Below are 21482 nucleotides of genomic sequence, written 5' to 3' on the forward strand. Positions count from 1 at the left end.
GATGGTCCCTGCCATCAAGGAACTAAACTTTTCTCTGAAAACTTGTAATAAAATGCATTGTAAGCAGGACATAATTCCTAAATTGTCCAATAAAAGTGATTATATCTTCTCATGGGTACTTTTTTGCTTGATCCCTATTGTCAGTAATGGCAGACATTATGAAACAGTTGGCTAGAATTCAAAGTTTAGAGAACCATGGCCACGGAACAAAATAAAACTCACTGACTAATAATCGCCTTGTCATAAGTGCTATACTTAATCAGTGGCTGAAGCAATCACAATTGTCACTATACTATATAAAAACTTTTAATTAAGTATAAATAATCTAAATGCATATGTATCCTGATGCCAGTCCCTAGAATCTTCCTGAAATGTCAAATGACTTTATTTAAATTTTTGGCTAAGAAAAATTGTTTCATATGGATTTTTCTGCTTTTTGGTATTAGATCTTTAAATTTTCAAAATAATTAATGTAAAAAAACTTTTTAAAAGTAACTACAATAAGGAATTCAGGTTTGATAGGATAATTAATAATCAATAATCCTTATTATTGAGAACTTCAATATAAGATAGGCTGTTGAGAGAAAACAAAATTTTCAAAATAATAGTTTTTTTTTTTTTTTCCCTCTGTCTAGCATTAAGAAAAACTCATATAAATTAGGGGGGAAACTAGAATATTTCTAAAGTTCCTGCTTATCCTACAACCATACATAAAAATAAATTATTCAAAGGCAAGTTGACTAAGGTGTGCAATGTAAAGTAATATTTATTACAACTAGACATTTTCACAGACAATGCAATACTTTAATGTTATGATGGGAACATGCAGAAGACCATAAAATCCATTTGTCCAATATCCATACTGACTCAAAGCATTAGATGAACACACGGTTTGCTTCCATAATATTGATGTTTACCAAAGGGATGATTTTTGTTAATTTGATGGCAAAATCCAGAGAATAATTCTATGGAAAATGAATTCAAATTAATCCTGAGTTTGGGGACTTACAAAATCTTTCATTCTACAAAACAGAAGGGCAAGATAGAGATAAGAAATTGGTAACTATACAATAAAACCACCAAGAAACACATTTCCACTCCATTAGGAAACCACAGGTCATAAAGCCCATCACAAACTATGGTATGGGACAGACTGCATGAAAGAAATTGCTGAACCACTCAGGCAGGCATTATTCTAATATCAATAAAGAAGTGCTCATCTTACCATTCTGGAACTTCTTCGCTCAAAGAAATCTAATTTGTCAATAAATTGCACATGATTTTAGTCAAGGCTATGTGAATGCTAGCTCAAAAATGGGAGAGAATAAATGTGTGTGCGTGTGTGTGTGTGTGTGTGTGTGTGTTTTCTGCAGGTTTACCAAGGACAGGGATTGTAGCATAACCAGGACTTAAGAAAACCAGACCTAAAGCTAGAAACTAAAACCCATATCTGTTTTCTAAAGGTAGCCAGTTTATTGTGACTTCTGTGCTTTGTTCAGTGCACTCTATTTGCTGACTAGCTTCCTAATTACCCTGCAGTTCTGGTTTAGATATATGTCCTCCAAAAGTTCATGTGTGAGATGATGCAAGGTTAGAGGTGAAATGATTGGGTTATGGGAACCTTAACCCAATCAGTGAATTAATCCCCTGATAGGGATTAACTGAGTGGTAACTGTAGGCAGATAGGGTGTGGCTGGAGAAGGAGGGTCATTGAGGGGGTATGCCTTTGGGGTATATACTTTGTTCCTGGTGAATAGAGATATCTCCCTCTCCCTCTCTTTCCTCTCCTCTCCTCTCTTCCCCTCTCCCACTCCCCTATCCCCTCTCACCCCTCCCCTCTCTCTCTCCCCACCTCTCTCCCTCTCCCTCTCACTCTCTGCCTCTGTTGCCATATCCAAAGCTGGTTTCCTCTACCACACTCTTCTACCTAATATTCTGCCTCATCCCGAGAAATGGAATTGGATCTATGGAATAGGATCTCTGAAACTATGAGCCCCCAAATAAATTTTTCTGTCTCTAATTGTTGTCAGGTCTTTTGGTCACAGTGGTGAAAAAAGCTGACCAAAACACTTTCTACGGCCCATGGTAGTTATTCTAATCCTATCATGAGCTTTTTTCTATTCCAGGCCCACATTCCCCTCTGCAGCAAACTTGTATTTCTCAATTTTACAACTCTAAATTCTTTATATAAACCTCTGATTTTCCCAGTTCTTTATTTTGAGTGTGACTAAAACTGGCCAGTCCAGAGATGGACTGTCCTTGAAATAGTATGTCTCCCCTTGGGCCAACATTTGAGACCAAAAGTACAGGATCATGTAGATACAGGTTTATTTAGAAGGGACTTTGCATAGGCAGAAATGGTAAACATATCTAGCATATACTGCAAATGTAACAGCCCAGAAGAAATCTATAAAGTTATCAGGATATAACATTTCTATCAAAGAAACCTAAAATTGTATAACTTCCCTTAGCAATCAAGAATCAAGATACTTCCCTTAGTATCACAGAAAGAGCTCGTATTAGACTTGTAATCAGCAAACAACAAGACCCCTTTTATAAAAACTGCTTCCAAATAAGGCTGCTATTATTGTGTATTTATCCAATCAATTTTTTTAACATCTGTTATAATGAAACCTTGTTAAACTGATTTACATATAACAAATATATAAACATTTCTCCAGTGAATGAATAAGTGAATAAAATTATAAATCTTTACTAGCTTGAACCCAGGGCCTCATGCATACTGAGCAAGTGTTCTACCACTGAGCTACAACCCTAGTTCTTTTTATTGTTTTTATTTTGAGACAGGGGCTCACTAAGTTGACTGGACATGTCTCAAATTTGTCATCCTCCTGCCTCAGCCTCCTGACTAACTGGGATTATAGGCATGTACCACCATGTCCAACTTCTGAGTTTTAAAGACAATATTTATTTCATTAATTAACCCTTCAAGATAGTTGTTAATAGTTTGGATCTCAAATGTTCCCCCAAATCCTCTTGTTTTAAAGGCTTGGTCCCCAATGCAGCAATGCTCAGGGCTTTTTGGAGATGATTGGATCACAAGGGCTCTGATCTCACCAATGGATTAGTGCATTCTGGTGTTTGTAATTTGACAGCATTATTGGGAGGTGGTAGAAACTTTAGGAGGTGGAACCTAGTTAAAGGGAATATTCCTTGCAGACATGCTCTTAGGGACTCTGGTCCCTCGCTCCTCCTCTTTCCCCTCTCTGTGCTTCCTGGTTGCCGTGAGCTGAGCAGTCTTCCTCTGCCTTGCCCCTTCCACCACCATGATACACTGCCTTACCACAGGCCCAGAAACAATGGACATGAGTCAAAATAAATCTTTCTTCCTTTAAGTTGTTTTACTTGGATATTGTCACAGCAAAGAAAATTTAACACAGTAGTTGACAGTATAACGTGTAAAAGTTGTTCTAGAATCAACTAGATTCTATACTAGAGAAAAACTAAAGAATTACAGAGATATGTTGTAAAGTCATCCATATGTAAGTAATAGTACAACAATAATAAACAAAATTTCCCAAAGTAGATAAAGTCTGGGTGTAGGGGGGCCCAAACTAAGTAACTATCCATGATAAAAATCCAAATCTTAACATGTTATGGGAAAAGAATAGGGTCTATGCTGAGAAAGGTTCAGATTTGTTCTTAAGATAGAAATCTCTGAAATATATAATAGGAGAACTACCAAGGAGGAAAGAGTAAATATGTATAAAAATTAATTATCACAAAGAATATGATTGTCCAGGAAGACAAGGCAGAAAACAAAATAATTTCAATGGAGTGGAATCATTAAAAGTCATGTTTTCACTACAATCTAATGGAGAGAAAAATAAAAGCAATGATGTAGGCAATATAGTTGCAATTATAAAGGTAAGAAGAAAAAATACTTCTGTTTATTATAAATGAAGACAATACCATCAATGGTAAATTTTTCACATTTAACTTTCTCATCAACAAACCAAGGTATCAATTACCTATTAAATGATGAATTATACATATTTCCATTGCCTTACTCTGCCCTTATGCCTATATTCCAATGTGAAAACTATTATATATTAGCCAACATTACTTACAAAAAAATTTCTAATGTGGTTCTTTGAGTGGATTCATACATATTTTACGTTGTTGGCTTTAACCAAAGAAATGACCTTGAACTCAAAGTACTTTTCAGTTTCCTTTAAACTAACAACCTTCTCTAGCATGCTTGATGTAAAAATCATATTTATAAATGTTTAAAACTATAATATAAAGTAATAACTTCATTGCAAGAGTGCAAAGAAATGACTTTTATTGTGTACTAGAACATTCTTAATCATTCAAGAATATAAATACAAGCTGTCTTTAAAAGTAAAGCCCTCTGGTCCATTTTCTTGCCAAAGCATTTCTTAAATATGTGATTAAATAGCTGCCTTTCAACTTGTTAATCAAATAAACCATAGGATAGTTAGGAAAATTAAGGGGAAAACATTTGCTTTTCATTTAAGAAAGGTCCTCAACATTAATTATTTTTAACATCAAAAATCCCCAGAAAATATTAAGAACTTTATCACCAGTGTACATAATTCTAAAATTCATTTTTTGAAGTCATAGTTTTTAAAATAAAATTATATAACAATTACAGGCCAAGTTCAGTTCAAATATTATTAGCATAAATTCATACAGTATCTAATAAATAGTTGTTGAATAACAGAATAAATTTCACCCTTCATAATGCCTGTCAAATCTACCATCTGCTCTCCATCTCCACAGCAACACCCTGAGTCTGGGCTCTTACTGCCTTTGCATAGTCTGCTCACATAGCACTCCTGCTCCTGGTCTCCTTCCTTCTACAGTACACTAGGCCCATTACCACCAGACTAATCTTCCTGAAACACCACTTTTCTCCTGAATGTATCATAACATCAGATCTATACGATCTTCCACAGTAAACTCACCCTGTATTATGGCCATAATTTACCTGTCCGAATTTCATTTACCATAATCTCCAAAATACACCAGGTCATTCCAACCTCCATGTGCTTCCCATTCTGTCTTCCTTTTACTCCTTGGCTTTTTACAGACAACCCAGGAAAAATTCAGCTCATACTGATGAGTTATATGGGTTGGCAAAGCAAACTGTCAGGAGAGAACTGTATCTGTGAGCCATAACAGCATCATATGACGGTTTTAAAGATGGATTGGTGAATGTAGATAACCTTGGCTTAGAAAATTTTTCATTAGAATTTTTCAAAATTCTAGAGTCCATTAATTTAACTTAGGTACTTCATTAAATATAAAAATATCACAAGTTAATTATTTTAAATGAAGTATTGGGTAGAAATCTGTAAGAGCAATTATTAACTGAAATAAGATTTTCTAAAATGTTTGTACCATCTTTTACAAAATATGATAGCTATTTTAAATGATTCAAATACTGCCTCAGTAAGTCAAAGTCCATTTAGCCCTGACAGCTAATACATAAGTTATAAAGTCTATGTTGACAGATTTTAAGAGATTGCTATAAAAATTTGAACTATAAAAATTATCTCAATAGCATTTATTGACATGATTACTGTAAAATTGCATGGTAAATAGCATAGGGATAAGGAATGCTTTTAACAAATTCACTAGACCAGGACCTCAAGTTGACACATTTGTTATCCATCCTTCAAGTTCATACGATTTATCAGACTATAGGCTTGATAGGTGGGAACAAAGAAAGAGAATAGGGCTACGCAAAAACAGACATAGACTGGGAGCTCATGTTAAGAGATAATGCATTCAACATTTTTATGTACACAAAAATCAATACTGCTATATATTTAAACTGAAACTTAATAATTCAATAAGCCCTTGAGTGCTTAAAGAATATAATGCAAAGTGATTCTATTACTTTGCACAAATGGCAAAAGAACAGTAAAATATGGCCTATGTCCTTAAGGAGCATATAATCCAGATGGCAAAAGAAGAGAATGGAATAAATGAGGAGAAAAATGAAACAAAGTAGTACACTACATTTCCCAGATGAATAATTACAAGTGTTAGTATCATGATAAAATTATGAGAACTAAACAAAATCAGTAATATAGAATTTAAAACACAAATTCTGCTTAACTATGCAACCACAAAACAATTGCAAAATTTCTGTTGAGAAAAAAAATAAACCAAACAAAAAACTGAACACTTTGGCCAGGTGCACAATTGTGCACATCTCTAATCCCAGCAGCTTGGAAGGTGAGACAGGAGGATTGTGAGTTCAAAGCCAGCCTCAGCAAAAGCCAGGTATTAAGTAACTCAGTGAGACCCAGTCTCAAAAAAATAAGAATATATATATATATATATGTATATATAAGTATATATATACATATATATATATATATATGAATGGAATATATATAGCAGGGCACAGTGGCACATGCCTGTAATCCTAGCAGTGCAGGAGGCAGGAGAATCACAAGTTCAAAGCCAGCCTCAACAACTTAGTGAGATTCTAAGCAACTTAGTGAGATCCTGTTTCAAAATTTTTAAAAAAGGGCGTGGTGTGCTGGGAATATGGCTCAGTGGTTAAGAGGCCATGGGTCCCATCCCTAGTATCAAAAGAAATATATATATGGCATACTGATGGCAGCCTGATTGCAAAATATAGAGGCTATATAAAGAACATGTTAGGGTACTGAATGAAAGTCTTCACAGTCAGTTCTGCCACTTGGTTCACATCTCATTTTGAGGAAATTCTTGGTTTTAGTATTTTCCTCAGTTGGAATGAAAGGAAAGAAATGGGATTTAAAAAGTACACTACTGTGGGAATGGGGTGTAGCTTAGTGGCAGCATGTGCTCAGCATATATGAGTGCCTGAATTCAATCCCAAGAAAGAAAGAAAGAAGAGAATGAGAGAGGAGAGAATGAAAGAAAAGCTTATAACTGTAATTTACCACAGTGCCCACATGCCAGTAGCAAGGATGCTCCAAACATGAACAGGTTTGACTGAAGTTTAAATGCCAAAATTAGATAAAGATTCTCACTTCCTTATAACTTGGAGGTTTTTCATTTGTTTTGCTTAGCTTTATGATACACATAACTTTGCTCCCCCCACCTCTGGGACTGAGACCTTTATCCCCCTCACTAGTTAATTGAGTTTACCCTACTTTCAGAACTCCAGTAAACTGCATCCAAATGATGGAAGAACAATTGCTTTTTACTTGTATATATTCAAAACTGTCTCGTTCAGCAAAGTGTCTCAAAATGCTATAAAAGAATTGACTAAACACAGCACATTTGATATATGACTCAATTTTAAAGTGACAAGAAGAAATAAAGGGTAAAAATTGCATACATATTTAGCTTATGGCTAAAGCACATAATGAAAAAATTCTGAAAATGACTGTGGCAACTCAGTGTGACTGGCCAATGGTCAGAGAGTATGGCAACTGCTAAAGCAATGTGTACGAGCCTAAAAGCCCCTGCTTTACCCTGTTCACTATACTGCAGACAGAACAATGTTACAATTCACACGCACAAGCAATAAGCATAAATTAACATCATTTTAAAAAGTATTTTGCTCAGTCTTCTTCCATTTTATACTCTGAAAAAGCAACCAAGTCTATTAGCAGAGGTCTTGAACACTTAAAAAAAAAAAAATGGCGCTGTCTGTCTCCTAAGATGACCCATTCTCTCCCTTGAGAGCGTTTTCCCATCTTCTTTCTCTTCTATTAAACTTTGCTATACTTAAAAAAAAAAAAAAAAAAAAAAATTAAAGCCCCATAAATACTTTGTCCTTGCCAAACCAAACAAACCCAGTAAAACTAAAATATTAACCAGCAGCTTGCCACTGGCTGCATTGGGAGAGATGGGAAAGGAAGAAAATAGTTATTACTTTCTCCATTAAAATATCCAAATTTCTCTGTCTCCCATGTCTTGCCTAGGGAAAAGGTAAAAATTTTTGAGGTTTTGGCATTAACTTTAGCAATCTGTTATTTGGGAGTAGGCAAATTAAGGGTATTTGAGGTTTTACTACATACATCCAAACATGTAAGCCATCTACATTAGTTTGCTAGGGCTGCAATAAGAAAGCACCACAAAAAGAGTGGATTAAGCACAGAAATTTATGTTCTCACAGTTCTGGAGGACAGAAGTCTGAGATAAAGATGCCAGCAATGTAGGTTCCTTCTAAGAGTTTTGAGAAAAGGGTCTGTTTCAGGTCTTTCTCTTTGGCTTATACTTGGCTGTCTTCCCCCCATGACTTCACCCTGTCTTCCCCACTGTATGTGTCTTGCCCAAATGTCCTGTTCTTTTAAGGACAATGGTTATACTGGATTAGGGCCTACCCTAAAGTCCTCATTTTAACTTCATTTCCTCTGTAAAGACTCTACTTCCAAACACAATTATATTCTGAGGCACTATGGGTTAGGACTCTCAACACATGTATTTTGGAGGGGACACAAGTCACCCCACAACAGCACTAAAGATGCAATCACTTAGGACCCAACCATGAATCTGACTCTTCTTTTCTTGTATTAAACATACTGAAATATCAACCACTTATTCATAAGCTCCTAAAATGTCTACTCTGCTCTCAATGCTAGATTTACAAAAATGAATATGACATAGTAGCTGACTTAAGGGATTCACAGCCTATTAAGGGAGACAAGCAAACCTAAAACACAGCAGAAAGGAGTTCCTCTTAATTCCTTTTGAAATAAATCAAGATAAACCAGGGTATATGCAATGAAAGGAAATAATAAAAATAAGTGATCTGAGGAAAATGAGGAGGAACATAAAAGAAAACACAAAGCAAATATACTTCAACCATTTCTCTATCATACACCCCTCTTTCCTCTCTCAAACATAAGAGCATACAGAAATGTACTTTCAAAGCACAGCTCTACTTTAATTTCTTAAAGCTCTTCACATTCTAAGCGGCAGTTTTCCCTACTGCAATGTTGGGGACAAAGGAAGAGAGAAATGTCAAGAGAACCAAATTCCAATTAACTTGTGGGTTGATGTTTTAGCATGAGTCACTGCCCTTTAATAAGCTGGAATGAGACTCTCAACCATTAAAGAAGTCTTCCAGTTGAGACCCAGATGTTCAATAGAAAATGGGTGGCAAAAAGGGAGGTAAGAGGAGAAAATGCAAGAAACTGGTTGGTGGTAGTAAAGCCTAGTAGGGCATTAAAAAAAAAAAAAAAAAAAAAAAAAAAAAAACAATGAATCTTGACTATACAGAATTCCATTTGATTCTTTCCAACCAGAAACTTGGTGGATCTTATTCATACAGTTGTTTTTCTTGGTTTAAAAAAGATCACAGTAAGCAAAGCAGAAATAAGTAATTCAGTATGATCATGCTTATTCATATTAACTGGGATAACAGTCAATTTGTTTCAGCAAAGACTGAATTATAAAATTATTTTTCAGTAATATCAAGTCTTATACTAACATAACAAGTGTACACTATACATGGTTTTATAGCTGAATATGAAACTAAAATTGGCACAGCAAAAATTTCTATGTTGGTTCCTCCCAAATTATGTGAAAGTTCTATAAGAAAGTTTAGATCCCCAAAGTATTTTACACATTTCTTTTTCCACTATGCATTGCTTCTGAAGAAAGGGTTTATTCAAAAAAAAAATCTGCTTGGACCCTTCCACCAATAATTAATTCTCAATTAACAGAATCAAAATTCAATACTTCACATTATATTACAATAAACTCTTCAGAGCTTTATAACCTGGTGACATGAAGACTATCTCCTCTGATTACTATCTTGTGAACAACTCAATAAGATGGCCATGAAGAGGTTAGCCTTTTTGATGTGCTACCTGAAATTCTATAACATGTTTTACTCTTATTTTTCTTTATATTCCCTTTCTTGACCTATCATTTCTTTCCCCTCAACTTTATTATCATTATTATAAGTAAAATGAATATAAAATAACATTTCATCTACAAATAATGATAATTGTTAACAAATTTTATTAGCATGATAGAAAAGCTTATTAATAGGAATCCTTTTATAAAATAGTTTAAATAAAAAATAGTTAACACAAATTACAGCAAACATACTTGAAATTTCTGGCATTCTTTCTTGTAAGAAGAGGCATCATGCCCTATATTCTTCTTAAAACCCCCACAGTACCTTGCCACAGTTCAATAAACAGAAAAAGCACATGGCATAATGAAAATAACACCAACCAAGAAAACTCATGACACCTCAGCAAATATCTTAACTTTCTGAGTCTCAGCTTCCTCAACTGTAAAAGGTGGATGATAACTATTACCATATGTGAATGTTTTAGCAATTAAAAATAATACAAATAAAGCAGTGGCATATAGTAGATGTTCGATAAAAGATAGCTCTAATTATCTCTAATAAAGAATTTATCATTTGGACAATTGAGAATTTATTTCAGGAGCTTACAGTTCCAAAAAGAGGGGTCAGGAGGAGGGTTTCATCAGATTCTAATGCCCTCCAGTTACTCCTTCCCATATTTATTCTTTCCTAATTAATTCTGATAGACTAGCCTCTACCTCCAATGGCTCACCATAACCTATTCCTTAACCCACTTTATAACATAAACTGAATTTTCATCATATATTCTCCATGACCTTATAAACAAATCTGTCAACTTTTTCTCAACGCTCATTCTTTCTCTTTAACTTTGCAACAAGCGTTCCCCTTCTGAAACTCTGCTTCTTGACTTCACTTACTTCAATATTCTGGTTCCATCACCCATGTAACCATTTCCCAAATTTTCTACACTTCTCTAACAGTCTGTTTGATTTGCACATTTTAGTTGATGCTGTCTCTGCCCCCCATTTCTAAACTACTATCACCATCCTCTCCATTTCCTTATCAGGCCCCACCTGAAGTTCCTAATTTCACAAAATAGTCTCTTCTTCTCAACTACTCAAGTGTGCACTGCTTTAGGGACTGTGTTGTCACTGCCATAATAACATCCTTTGACAAAAAAAAAAAAAAAAAAAAAAAAAAAAGGCAGCAAAAACCTTGAAATTTGGATCAAACGGGCAAAGATATGTACAGAAAGTTCAGAGGCCAGAAGGACAAATTTTTATGTTCCCAATGGAAGGAGGTGGGAGTGCAGTCTATGATTAGAACAAGTTTCCTAACCAAATTAAACAATGTTTATTTTAAAAGTGGAAAGACAAACGAGATCAATAAGACAAAACTGGAATTCATAAATGTGACCCAATTTAAGCACTTTAAGGCTTACATTATTCTCTTAAATTTCCAAGCCTATATGCCACTCCATACAAAAGTAAATGTAAATCTTCCAATGGCTGAAACCTAAAATAATTTGCATAATACAGTTGTAGAAATCATATGTAATGTTTTCATTAAGTCAAGTACAAATGACTGAATGAATCCTTATGCACATATATGAGAAAGCAACTAATGTTCATCAGCTAACTAAAGGGCTCTTTGTTCAAAAAGACACACAACAAACAAATATCACTTACCAGTTACTACTAAAAGGCTACCCTGTTGCAAGGATCAACAATAAATGTTTCAACTACAATGAAAAAATACTATGTTTCCAAAACTCCTTGATCTCTTGTATGTGATACATTTAGCATAACATTCTTTACCACATACAAAAAGGATTCAGGAATATAAATTAATCTTGAAGACCCACAAATTGAAACGTGAATTATATTAAGTGCATTATCCTAATATAAATTTAAGTTTCTCCATGTCACCGCACCCTACTCCAGGATCATTTATTTTAACCTTATTAGGCTATATTTATTAAGATAGCAGGTGTGATATCAACACAGAGCTGACCAGTACTAATTATGATGGGATTACCAAAATTTGAAATAAATTGTGCAAAGAGGAAAAACATTAAAATGCTCAAATAAAATGATTAAATTTACTTGTCATTTATAGGGAGTGAGGGAAGTGTCATAGAAAAAAAGAAAGGGATTTGATTTTAAAATAGGGGGTAGGCATCAGATAGAAATTGAGTTTAAATTGTACTCTACCACTAACAGGTGTTGATTTTGAACAAGACTTAATCTCTGAGTCTGTTTCTTTACCTGTACAATAGGAATAATAATCCTTATTTCATAAAATTGTGTAATTAAATGAAATTAATTTTGCAAAATACTCAGTAGTACATATTAAGATTTCAATAAATTATATTAAAGACCTAGACATTTTTATTGGTGAACTACTTCAAACCTTCCAAAGAAGAGATTAATTGCCAGAGGATACAGAAAAGATGAACAGTTTTCTCCCCCTCTTTCAAACCCAGCATATTCAAAAACCAAAATGTTAAAAGGGTAATATAAAAGGAACACTATGATATCACCCTCATACAGCAAATCAAATACAGCACTGCTCTTAAAAGACAAGCTATTATCAAGTAACCTTTAACCTAATTTGATGAAATATTTTGGAAATTTTCTCACACAATTCATTAACCAATAGGTAAAAGAACAAAAACTACATTCTCATCTCAATGTGCAGTGTGAGGGTACTTGATCAAATTTAACATCTATCTTGGTTCCCAAAAAAGGTGATGGTAGGGGGATAGAATATTTTCTCAATATGCCATGAATAAATATTTTTTAATACACAACCATGGTTTGAATACACAACCATGAAACCCTAAAGTCATTCTCATTCTACCGAGAAATAAGCCAACAATGCTTACCATTCATTACTATAATTTAATGCTATTCTAGAAGTTCTGATCAATGCAACAAAAGAAGTAAGAATTTATTGTTGGCAAGAAGACCAAATGATCATCATTTATAACTGTTATAAAACTGAGTTATTACAAAACCCAATAAAAACTGCTAGATGGGCAGTGGTTAGCCTATTGGTTAACTAACTGTTATCTATTCATTTAGAATTGTTAGAAAGAGCATAAATTTTCAAAAATTAATATCATAATTAGATGAATTATGGTAAATACATATGCTGGAGTATTATATGCACATTTTAAATAAGGCTATGTTGTAAAGAACAATAGTTTATTGACTTGGGTAAGTATTCACAACCTATAAAGTGAACATAAGCTGGTGACAAAAATAGCACATAAAAATTTTTTTAATGAAAAAGAAAATAGAATTATTTGTGTTAAAAAGAAAAAAAATGTAAATATTCATTCCAAAAGACCTATAAGGATATTCACCCAAATGTTAATAATAAGTATCTCTGGATGATGACAGATAAACAATAATATTAAATAAATATCACTTATCATTTAGAAAATTCATGAACCCCTAATATTATTCATCATCATCTTTGTCCTACAATGGCATTAGTAATTAGAAAAATATAGAACACTTATGATATTGTTGTGACCATAGTGACAACTGTATCCAAAATCATGCTAACATTGATATTTCCATTTTTTAAGGCTGCATTTTAATCACTATGAAAGAAATTTTCAGCATTCTAGAAGAAAATCAGACAAAATACTTTATTCCATCTTGACTTCTGGTCAAACACAATGCCAAATAATATTCAGATATTAGCCATTCTGTTTTCATCTGACTGCAAAAGGAAAAACTGAAGAGTGAGGAACAAGTTCTGGACCTCTACATCCAAATCCTGAACTAGAAATTATAAAAAGAAAATGAAAGTAGTGGGGGAAACATATGCATTACCTTCCACAGGTAGAAAGTATGGGCCTTTGACAACTAATCACAACTCTTCCCTGTCTCATTTTGGAGACAGAGGAATGTTTTCTCTCAGTGATTTATAAGGCAATATCCAAAGGGCAAGCAAGCAGGATTTCTTCTGAGTAAAGATGCTTTAAACAGGAGATTGTCAAGTGTGAAATGTTCCCTTTCCTCTGGGCAGCCTAAGAGAAGGTCAAAAAGACTCTGGCAGTACTTGATTCTTGATAATAAGCAATTGACAAACTGTTAATTCCATCTGCTCTCCTCCCCACCAAAAAAAAGTGACAAAGCATTACAAGGTGGTGCCAGGGGTCTTAGGCTCCATACAAGGGGGTTTTCTGAGTGTATGCATTTTGGCAATTCTAAGATGCTCTCTAATTTGTTTTTTTAATACCTAAGAGATACTACATAGACCTAATCTCTACACTACAAGACAACACTGATGATGCTAATAAAAAAATACACTATCTTTAACATAAATCCTTTGTTAGAGATGTTGCTTCCAGAATTTCTTACTGGCCAAAGCTCTGAATTCCTTCCATTTCTATTTTCTCAAGGACTTAGTTTCAATAATAATTTCATCTTGCCTGTACCTCTTACATTCTATCTCTCACTTTTCTTATACACGTAAACAAATAAACGTGACCTTCCTTCAACCTCTGTTCTTTGGCAGTGGTTTTCAACCATGTCTGCAAATTGTCTAGGGAACTTAAAAAAAAAAAAATGCAAGTAATCTGACAGGAAGTGGATCACTGGTTTCCTGGGATGAAACCAGTGATCCACTGGTTTATGAAGGCACATGAGCAAACTTAAGAAGGTGATGGATATGTTCATTATTGTGATGGTGATGATAGTTTTACAGTTGCAAATGTATCAAACATTAAATTGCCTGCTTAAAATATGTGTAGTTCATTATATGCCAATTTATTTCAAAAACTCTTGTTTAAATAAATACCAATGACTGGGTCCTACCCTGACCCCACTGGAAGGTATAAGGTTCTTTCTGGAAGTCAAAATTCTCAAAATCCCAGGAGATTGCCAGGCATAGCAGCACATGCCTATAATCCCACAATTTGGAAGTCTGAGTCAGGAGGTTTGAAAGTTTAAGGTCAGCCTGGGCAACTCAGCAAGACCCTATCTCAAGATAAAATTAAAAAGGGGTAGGGACATAGCTCAGTGGTAGAGCACCCCTGAGTTAAACTCCCAGAACTGGGGCAGTGGGTGGGAGGGGGGATTGAGGTGTAGCTGAGCTCGAAAAGCTCTGCTCTACAGCTATTATTTTCTCCCTTATTCATTTTTGTTTTCTTGAAAAGACTCGGTCAAACACATCCACTTTGTCACTCTCATTCTTTTTCAACCTTCCGAAGATTGGTTTCTGAACCAACCACCTCTCAGCTAATCTGTACTTTCCAAAGTCACTTCTGAACTCCTGAAAAAGTCACTGGTCATTGGGTGCTCTCCTTATACGCCACTTCTCAGCATTCAAAATTGTTGACCTGTTCCTATTCCATTTGAAAATCTCTCTACCCTGAGCATCTCTACTGTTGCTCCACCTATCTTTCTTTTTTTGTTTGTTTTTTGTTTTTTTGTAGTGGGGACTGAACCCGGGGTGCTTTACCACTGAGCCACATCCCCAGTCCTTTTTTATGTTTTATTTAGAGATAGGGTCTCACTGACTTGCTAAGTGCCACGCTAAATTGCTGAGGCTGGCTTTGAACTCAGGATCCTCCTGCCTCAGCCACCCAAGCTGCAGGCATGCGTCACCTTGTCCAACTCCTCCTGTCTTTCTAACTACCACTCCTCTATCTCTTTCAGACTCTCTACCTGTTTCTACTATCTATCAGAGTATGTGCTCTGGCTGCTATTTTTATCATGCTGAAGGCTTTCCCTGAGTCATTTCTACAAAACCAAATCAATACAGCTTCAGTTCAGCCCCAAATCTTCTCTTCAATCCTGAATTCCTATATAAATTCCACATCCATAGACCCAAACATCTCTCTACATCTTTACCTGAGAGATCCACTGCTTCCTCAAAGTAAAAAAAAATAGAAGTTATCATCTATCTTCCTTCAGTGTATGTGCTCCTTGTTTCCAATCAATGGAACCAGGTCAAAACCTCATAGTCTTGATTCCTCCTCTTTTCTTCCTATCAGATTCTACTCTACTCAGCCAGAGTGAGGTTATACAATACAACTCTAATATAGACTTTCCCAGCCATCACTTTCATCTCTTTAGCTAAGGGTAGAAACCCTCTACCACCCTCACTACCTTATCTCCTGCCATTTCCTTACTACCCCTTCATCAAGCCATGTCAATACCAGTGTTATTGACTTGGTCAACAGTGTTAATTGACATTGACCTGTCACTGTCAATGGCTTGTCTAACTGCCATAGTTTTTCATACCTCCTTGCCTTTTCACTTATTATACTTTCTTGGAAAGCTAGTTACTCACCTCTCATGATCAAAACTTAGCTGCATGTTCCCAACTCCACCTACAACCAAAGTGAGTTGGCCATCTCCTACACTAAGCTCCCTTACTACACCAGGCAAACTTCTATTCACACTTATTACATGATATTATAAATGTTACTTTACTGTAATATTACCAGTATCTTATACATTGGACAGTAAATTCCTTGAGGAAAAGAACTATGACATTCATCTCTGTACTTAAACAGTATCTAGTCATCTTGGGACAATGCAAAGTAAATTTATTTTGACATAATTTAATTATTGACAAAAATTAGATGCCTTGAATACTAAAAATTTTTAAAGATCTCTTAGGATTCACCATAAAATAAATATTAGGAAACAGGATGCTGAAAGAAAACAGTTGACTTAAATCTGAAGACAGATTTAAATTTATTGTCAAAACTACACCACTCTAAAAAACACAACCAAGAGCAGATTTGATAAAATAGAAATACAACAAAGAAAGAAAGCACAGCAGGGACAACACACTGGTCTAGCCTATCCCTCATCATATATTCACACCAAGGTACTCTTTCAGAGGGTTTCCAGCCCCTCTATGGTAATAATTTTAATAAATCAAATAAGGATAAATGAGCCAAGTCTAGAATGTGTTTTCTAAATATGTGATGATTTCTCCTTTACCCGTCTATGATTTGAGTAACTGACTTTGAAACCACTCTTGATCAAGCAGATCTTAAAGATGTATTTTTCATTCTTGCCTGAAATTCAGAAATCTAGTGAGTACTAACATTCATTTTTAAACCTTAAAATGTACTAACCCAAAGGGAGAGAAAAATGCTTACAAATGATGACTGTGGGTGTTAGCAGTAGATGTTCTTATGGAAAACAAACCTCCCAGAACTATCACATTGACTCAAGGTTACACCAATCCTTATGACTTTAAGTAGATAAGATTTTTAAAACCTCAACTGTAAGGTATTACATGAACCAAAGAGGTAGCATACCTGCTCTAAAAGCAACTATGTAATCTAAAGGACAAATAATTTGCAAAAGGACAGCTTGGCCCTACTGCCTGTAATAGTGCAGTCTCTGAGATAAGTAGTAGCTGCCGGTGGAACACACTCCCCCTACCTGAAGAGTGGAGCCTCTGCCAGGCGTGTGATAGCGTATTTATCAGAGAACCGATTCTGTGCATACCAAACCAGGAGGGCAAATTAAAATCTTTCAGGAATGTGCAAACTCTGAAGGTGCAAAGCACATGTGTACGCTGAATGGTAGCTACCCAGTTTTGCTGTAGTGTACAAAACTTGGGGTCTTTTAATGCAACAATTTTCAGCTAAAACCCCGACGATTCTCGAATATGATAAAGTCAACCTCGGAAGAGAAATAACTCATGGAATGAAGGGGGCAAGGGCTGAAGAGATCTTCGTGCATAAATAACCAAGGAAGGAATTGTGGTTGCTTTCTGAACCTTTCTGCCCTGCACGGGACCAAAGACAGAAACGAACGCTGCTTTCAAAGAGGAGCGGGGTCTACAGTGACCATTTTGGTAACCAGACTGGACGAATAGCGGTGGCCTCCCTAGGGTGCAGAGACAGGGTGAGAGGGGTAGGAAAGGCGGGAGCATCTGCTGCTGTGGGAAAGAGGGCGGGGGGCTCCCACTCTAGGCCGACTCTGCAGAGGGGCCGGGGGCTTCAGCACCCGAGTCACGCCCGGAGGTTGGACCGCTCCTCGCTAAGGAGAGAGATCCGAGTCCGCGCGCACAAAGCTGCTGTCTTCCAGGCAGCGGGCGGGCTGCACCCAACTTCGGAGCAAGCAGCGGCCGGCCGCAGCCCACCCATCCGTCCCGGACGCCCCCAGCGCCCAGCGTAGCCTCGTGCTCACCCGCGGAGCCTCGCGCCGAAGCCGTTACCCCCAACGAAGACGCGGCCCTGGGGACAAAGCCCTGTCCCCTCCCCGCCACCTCCTCGCCCCGGCTCCTCCCTGACAAAAAAAGTTATCGGTCGCCGGCCGCCCTGGGGGCCCGGAGTGGGTCGCTCGGCCAGACTCACCAGAGCAGCTTCCAGAGCTCCAGATGCAGAACCTCGACTTGTGCGGCTCGCAACCACTGCGGCGGCTGCTAAGCTTTCTCCAGAGTAGCAGCACCACCTGCCCCCCTTCCTCCTAGCAGAACGGGTCCGGGAGAGCCATCTTCCCCCTCCTCTCACTGACTGACAACCCAGCCCCGAGAGCCGCCACTGCCGCCAGCCACTCTGACAGGCACTACTAGGGACCCGTCCCCAAGCAGCCAACCACCACCTCCCCACACCAGTTCAGCCTATCGCCGTCCTCCGGGGTGGGACCAGAACAACTTCTCCACCAATGAAAGTCTTCCGCTGCTGTGCTTGGGGCGGAGCCATAAGGTGGGAGGGAGGGCGACTTGAGTGGGCGTGGTCGAGCCATGGGCGTGACCGGAGCACCCGGGGGAGATGATTGACTGTAGGGTTTGCGGTGGCCGCTAAGCGATAGAGATCAGTGAAGGTCTCTTAAACTCTAAGCCATTGGGGTTTATGGTCTTCTCAACAGAAAATAATCACCACCAGTTGATGTGAACTGTAATCAGATAAGAAAAACAAATTGATATATTAATTGGTCAAGAGGATTTACTTCCTAGTAAATGAACTCACAAGAATTTATCAAAATCTTATCCAATCCCCTTAAGGGGAAAAAAAAATGTTCGTTTTTGCAAAATGGTTATAAAAACTCTTTCCCCCTTGTTATATCATTGAGTTTGGCCTTAGCCTGAAGAAAATTCCAATATATTTTGCCAAATTATTTCCCTGGACTGTTTTAATTTTCTCTATCTTACCTCTCCTAACTTCCCCCAAGACACTGAACTAAATATGGTATATAAAGACTGGAACCTGACCATATCTGAACCAGATCCTGCATATAGTTCTACTACTTTTTACTTTGTCACATCCCTCTCTAGTCCAATCTAGACAAATTAGGAGGAAAAACAGAACTCCAACCTGGAAGACAGGAAGTCATTCTAGCTTTACAATAGAAATGGGAAGGATTTCTTCAACAGCATTAAGTGATCTTTTCAAACATACCAAACACATAAATAACAAGCCCATAAGTAAAATATATATGCATATATATAAATAAAATATATATGTGATGATATCAAAAGGGTATCAAGCAATCATTTTCAGGTAATCGTTAGAGCAGACTGCTAAAACAGTAAGAATCCCCCCTCAAAGGGTATAGAAAGATTTATTAGAAAATAATGACAAAATATGATCATAAGGGCACCAGAGTTAGGTTCATGAGCAAAAAAGAATTCAGGGCAAGCAACAACTGGGTTTCAGAAAATCAGGGATCTTCACAAGGAAGATGATGTTTGAGTTGGAGCTTAAAAGATAAATAAGAGTTTGTCCAAGAAGAAACTTAACAGGCATTTTAGGAAGAGGGAACACCATGTTCAAAGTCACAGAACTGTGGAAAGGCACAAAGTAGATGGGGGAACATTGAGGAAATAGATGAGGCCAAAAGGTGAGGAATAGTCAAAAACTGGGTTACAGCAAAATTGAGATGAAACTGTGAAAAGTTTCTTGGGCTGATGTAAGCTATTCAGACCAGTCCTGTCCAAATGTACTTTCTGCAATATCAAAAATGTCCTCTATTTAAGTTGTCTAAAATGGTATCCACTAGACACATATGGCTATGGAGCACTTTAAGTAATGCATGACCAAGGAACTCAAGTTTTAATTTTAGTAATTCTCTGTTGGACAGCTCAAGTTTAAATTTTATTCTATAGGCAATGAGGGACCAACAGAGGTATTTAATCATGTAACCAACATAATCAGATTTCTTTTAAATGGTGAGAATTCTAAATAACAGTGTGGAGAGTATTCCCTTTGAAAGGAATCTTGATAGATCAGACCAGGATACTGGATTAATAAGAAAATTTAAGTCTCCTAGGCCAGAGCCTTTATTTACCTAAATGAATAAGGACAGGAAAATCCAGAGAGTTTATTATGCCCTAACACCTTAGGAAACACATGCAGTGAAATCCAAGAAGTCCCGAATAAGGGAATAAGGGAGAAGGGACCAGACAGGGAAGGAAAGACAAAGAGTCAACTAGATCATAAAATAGGGAGAAAAACAAAAGTAAAGGAAGCGTTGTGCGCGCGCACACACACACACACACACACACACATACCCATCTAATCAGCTTTTACTGGCCATTGGTCATGTGGGCCACTGATGTATTTGTTTGAATTAAAGAGTCAAGGTGTCTGGTGGCAGGAAAACCAGACAGGATCAGGGCAAAATTCCAGAAGATGAAGACCACACCTGCAGAATTGGGAAAGGAAGGTAGGAGGAAATACTGACTTCCTGTGCTGTGCAAGGCACTTGGTTTGTGAAGGAAGCAAATGAATGCTAGATGCTTACAGTATAGATGGCTGGATAAGAAACAGGTGAAAAGTTAAGCAAAGATTCATCATTTAATGCAACAGAAGAGATGACACAAGGTAGGGTATGATTGACTTGTTCGAGTGATTTTCTAAGGGTGGGAGCAAGCCTTCCAGTCACACCCATCCCGTCAAGGGTGGTCAAGGAAGGCTTCATGAAGGAGGTATTAATAACCTCAGCTGGGTCTTCAAAAATGAGAGGAATTTAAATCAGAAAAAAAATGTGGGGGGAGGAAATGTTATGGAATGACTAAGAAAATAACAGAAGAGGGGAAGCTAAAGCAATGTTTAGAGGTTTTCAGAGTTTTGGAGCCAGTCAGAGCCTGGAAAGCTTGACTGTGAATAGATAATAGAGAACCTTGAAGACAGCATGAATGTTCAGAAGGAAAATATTCTCTTCGTACCATGTGGCTTCTTGTCTGCTCTTTAGAATCACTTAAGATGCTTCCAAAAATATTAATACTCAAATCACACCCCACTCCAAATAAATCAGAAACTTGGGGAATAGAGCTTGAATACAGAGGTTTTTCTTAAAGTTTTCCAAGTGATTCTAATATACACTCAGGGCTGAGATCAGGGAGATGACATAACATTTTAATAATGCTGAATCAGGATTGTATATAGGATGAACTGTGTAGAGAGAAACTGAAATCTGCCTATGTATATTTTTATATAATATGTTTTCTTCCTGCAAGAAGACAGGAAACAGTTTATTGCCTAACTTCACTTCCCGTTTTACAGTGGTAAGATAATATAAAAGTCAATCTAAGTCTTCCTCTAAATCAGAGTAAAACCAAAGTACAAGTTTATGTTTGCAATCCACTCTCCATCACAGTTTGTGCATATAAAAATAATTTCCAACAATAAAAGTCTGCAGTTAACTGTTACACATAACCATTTATATTTTAGTAGCAAAACACCAGGAAAATGCCTGAGAGAACA

The 21482-nt window shown here is 36.7% G+C and overlaps 1 protein-coding gene across 1 annotated transcript in view; it reads right to left on the bottom strand.

The window, feature by feature from the left end:
- Positions 1-18331, bottom strand: part of HYCC1 (hyccin PI4KA lipid kinase complex subunit 1) — a 69619-nt gene extending 51288 nt beyond the window's left edge. The window contains 1 exon segment of the mRNA XM_079151931.1: positions 18132-18331. The gene's annotated coding sequence lies outside the window, so the exon portion shown is untranslated.
- Positions 18332-21482: the final 3151 nt, after the last annotated feature.

This window comes from Sciurus vulgaris (assembly GCF_902686455.1).
Source record: "Sciurus vulgaris genome assembly, chromosome: 8".
Lineage (NCBI taxonomy): Eukaryota > Metazoa > Chordata > Mammalia > Rodentia > Sciuridae > Sciurus > Sciurus vulgaris.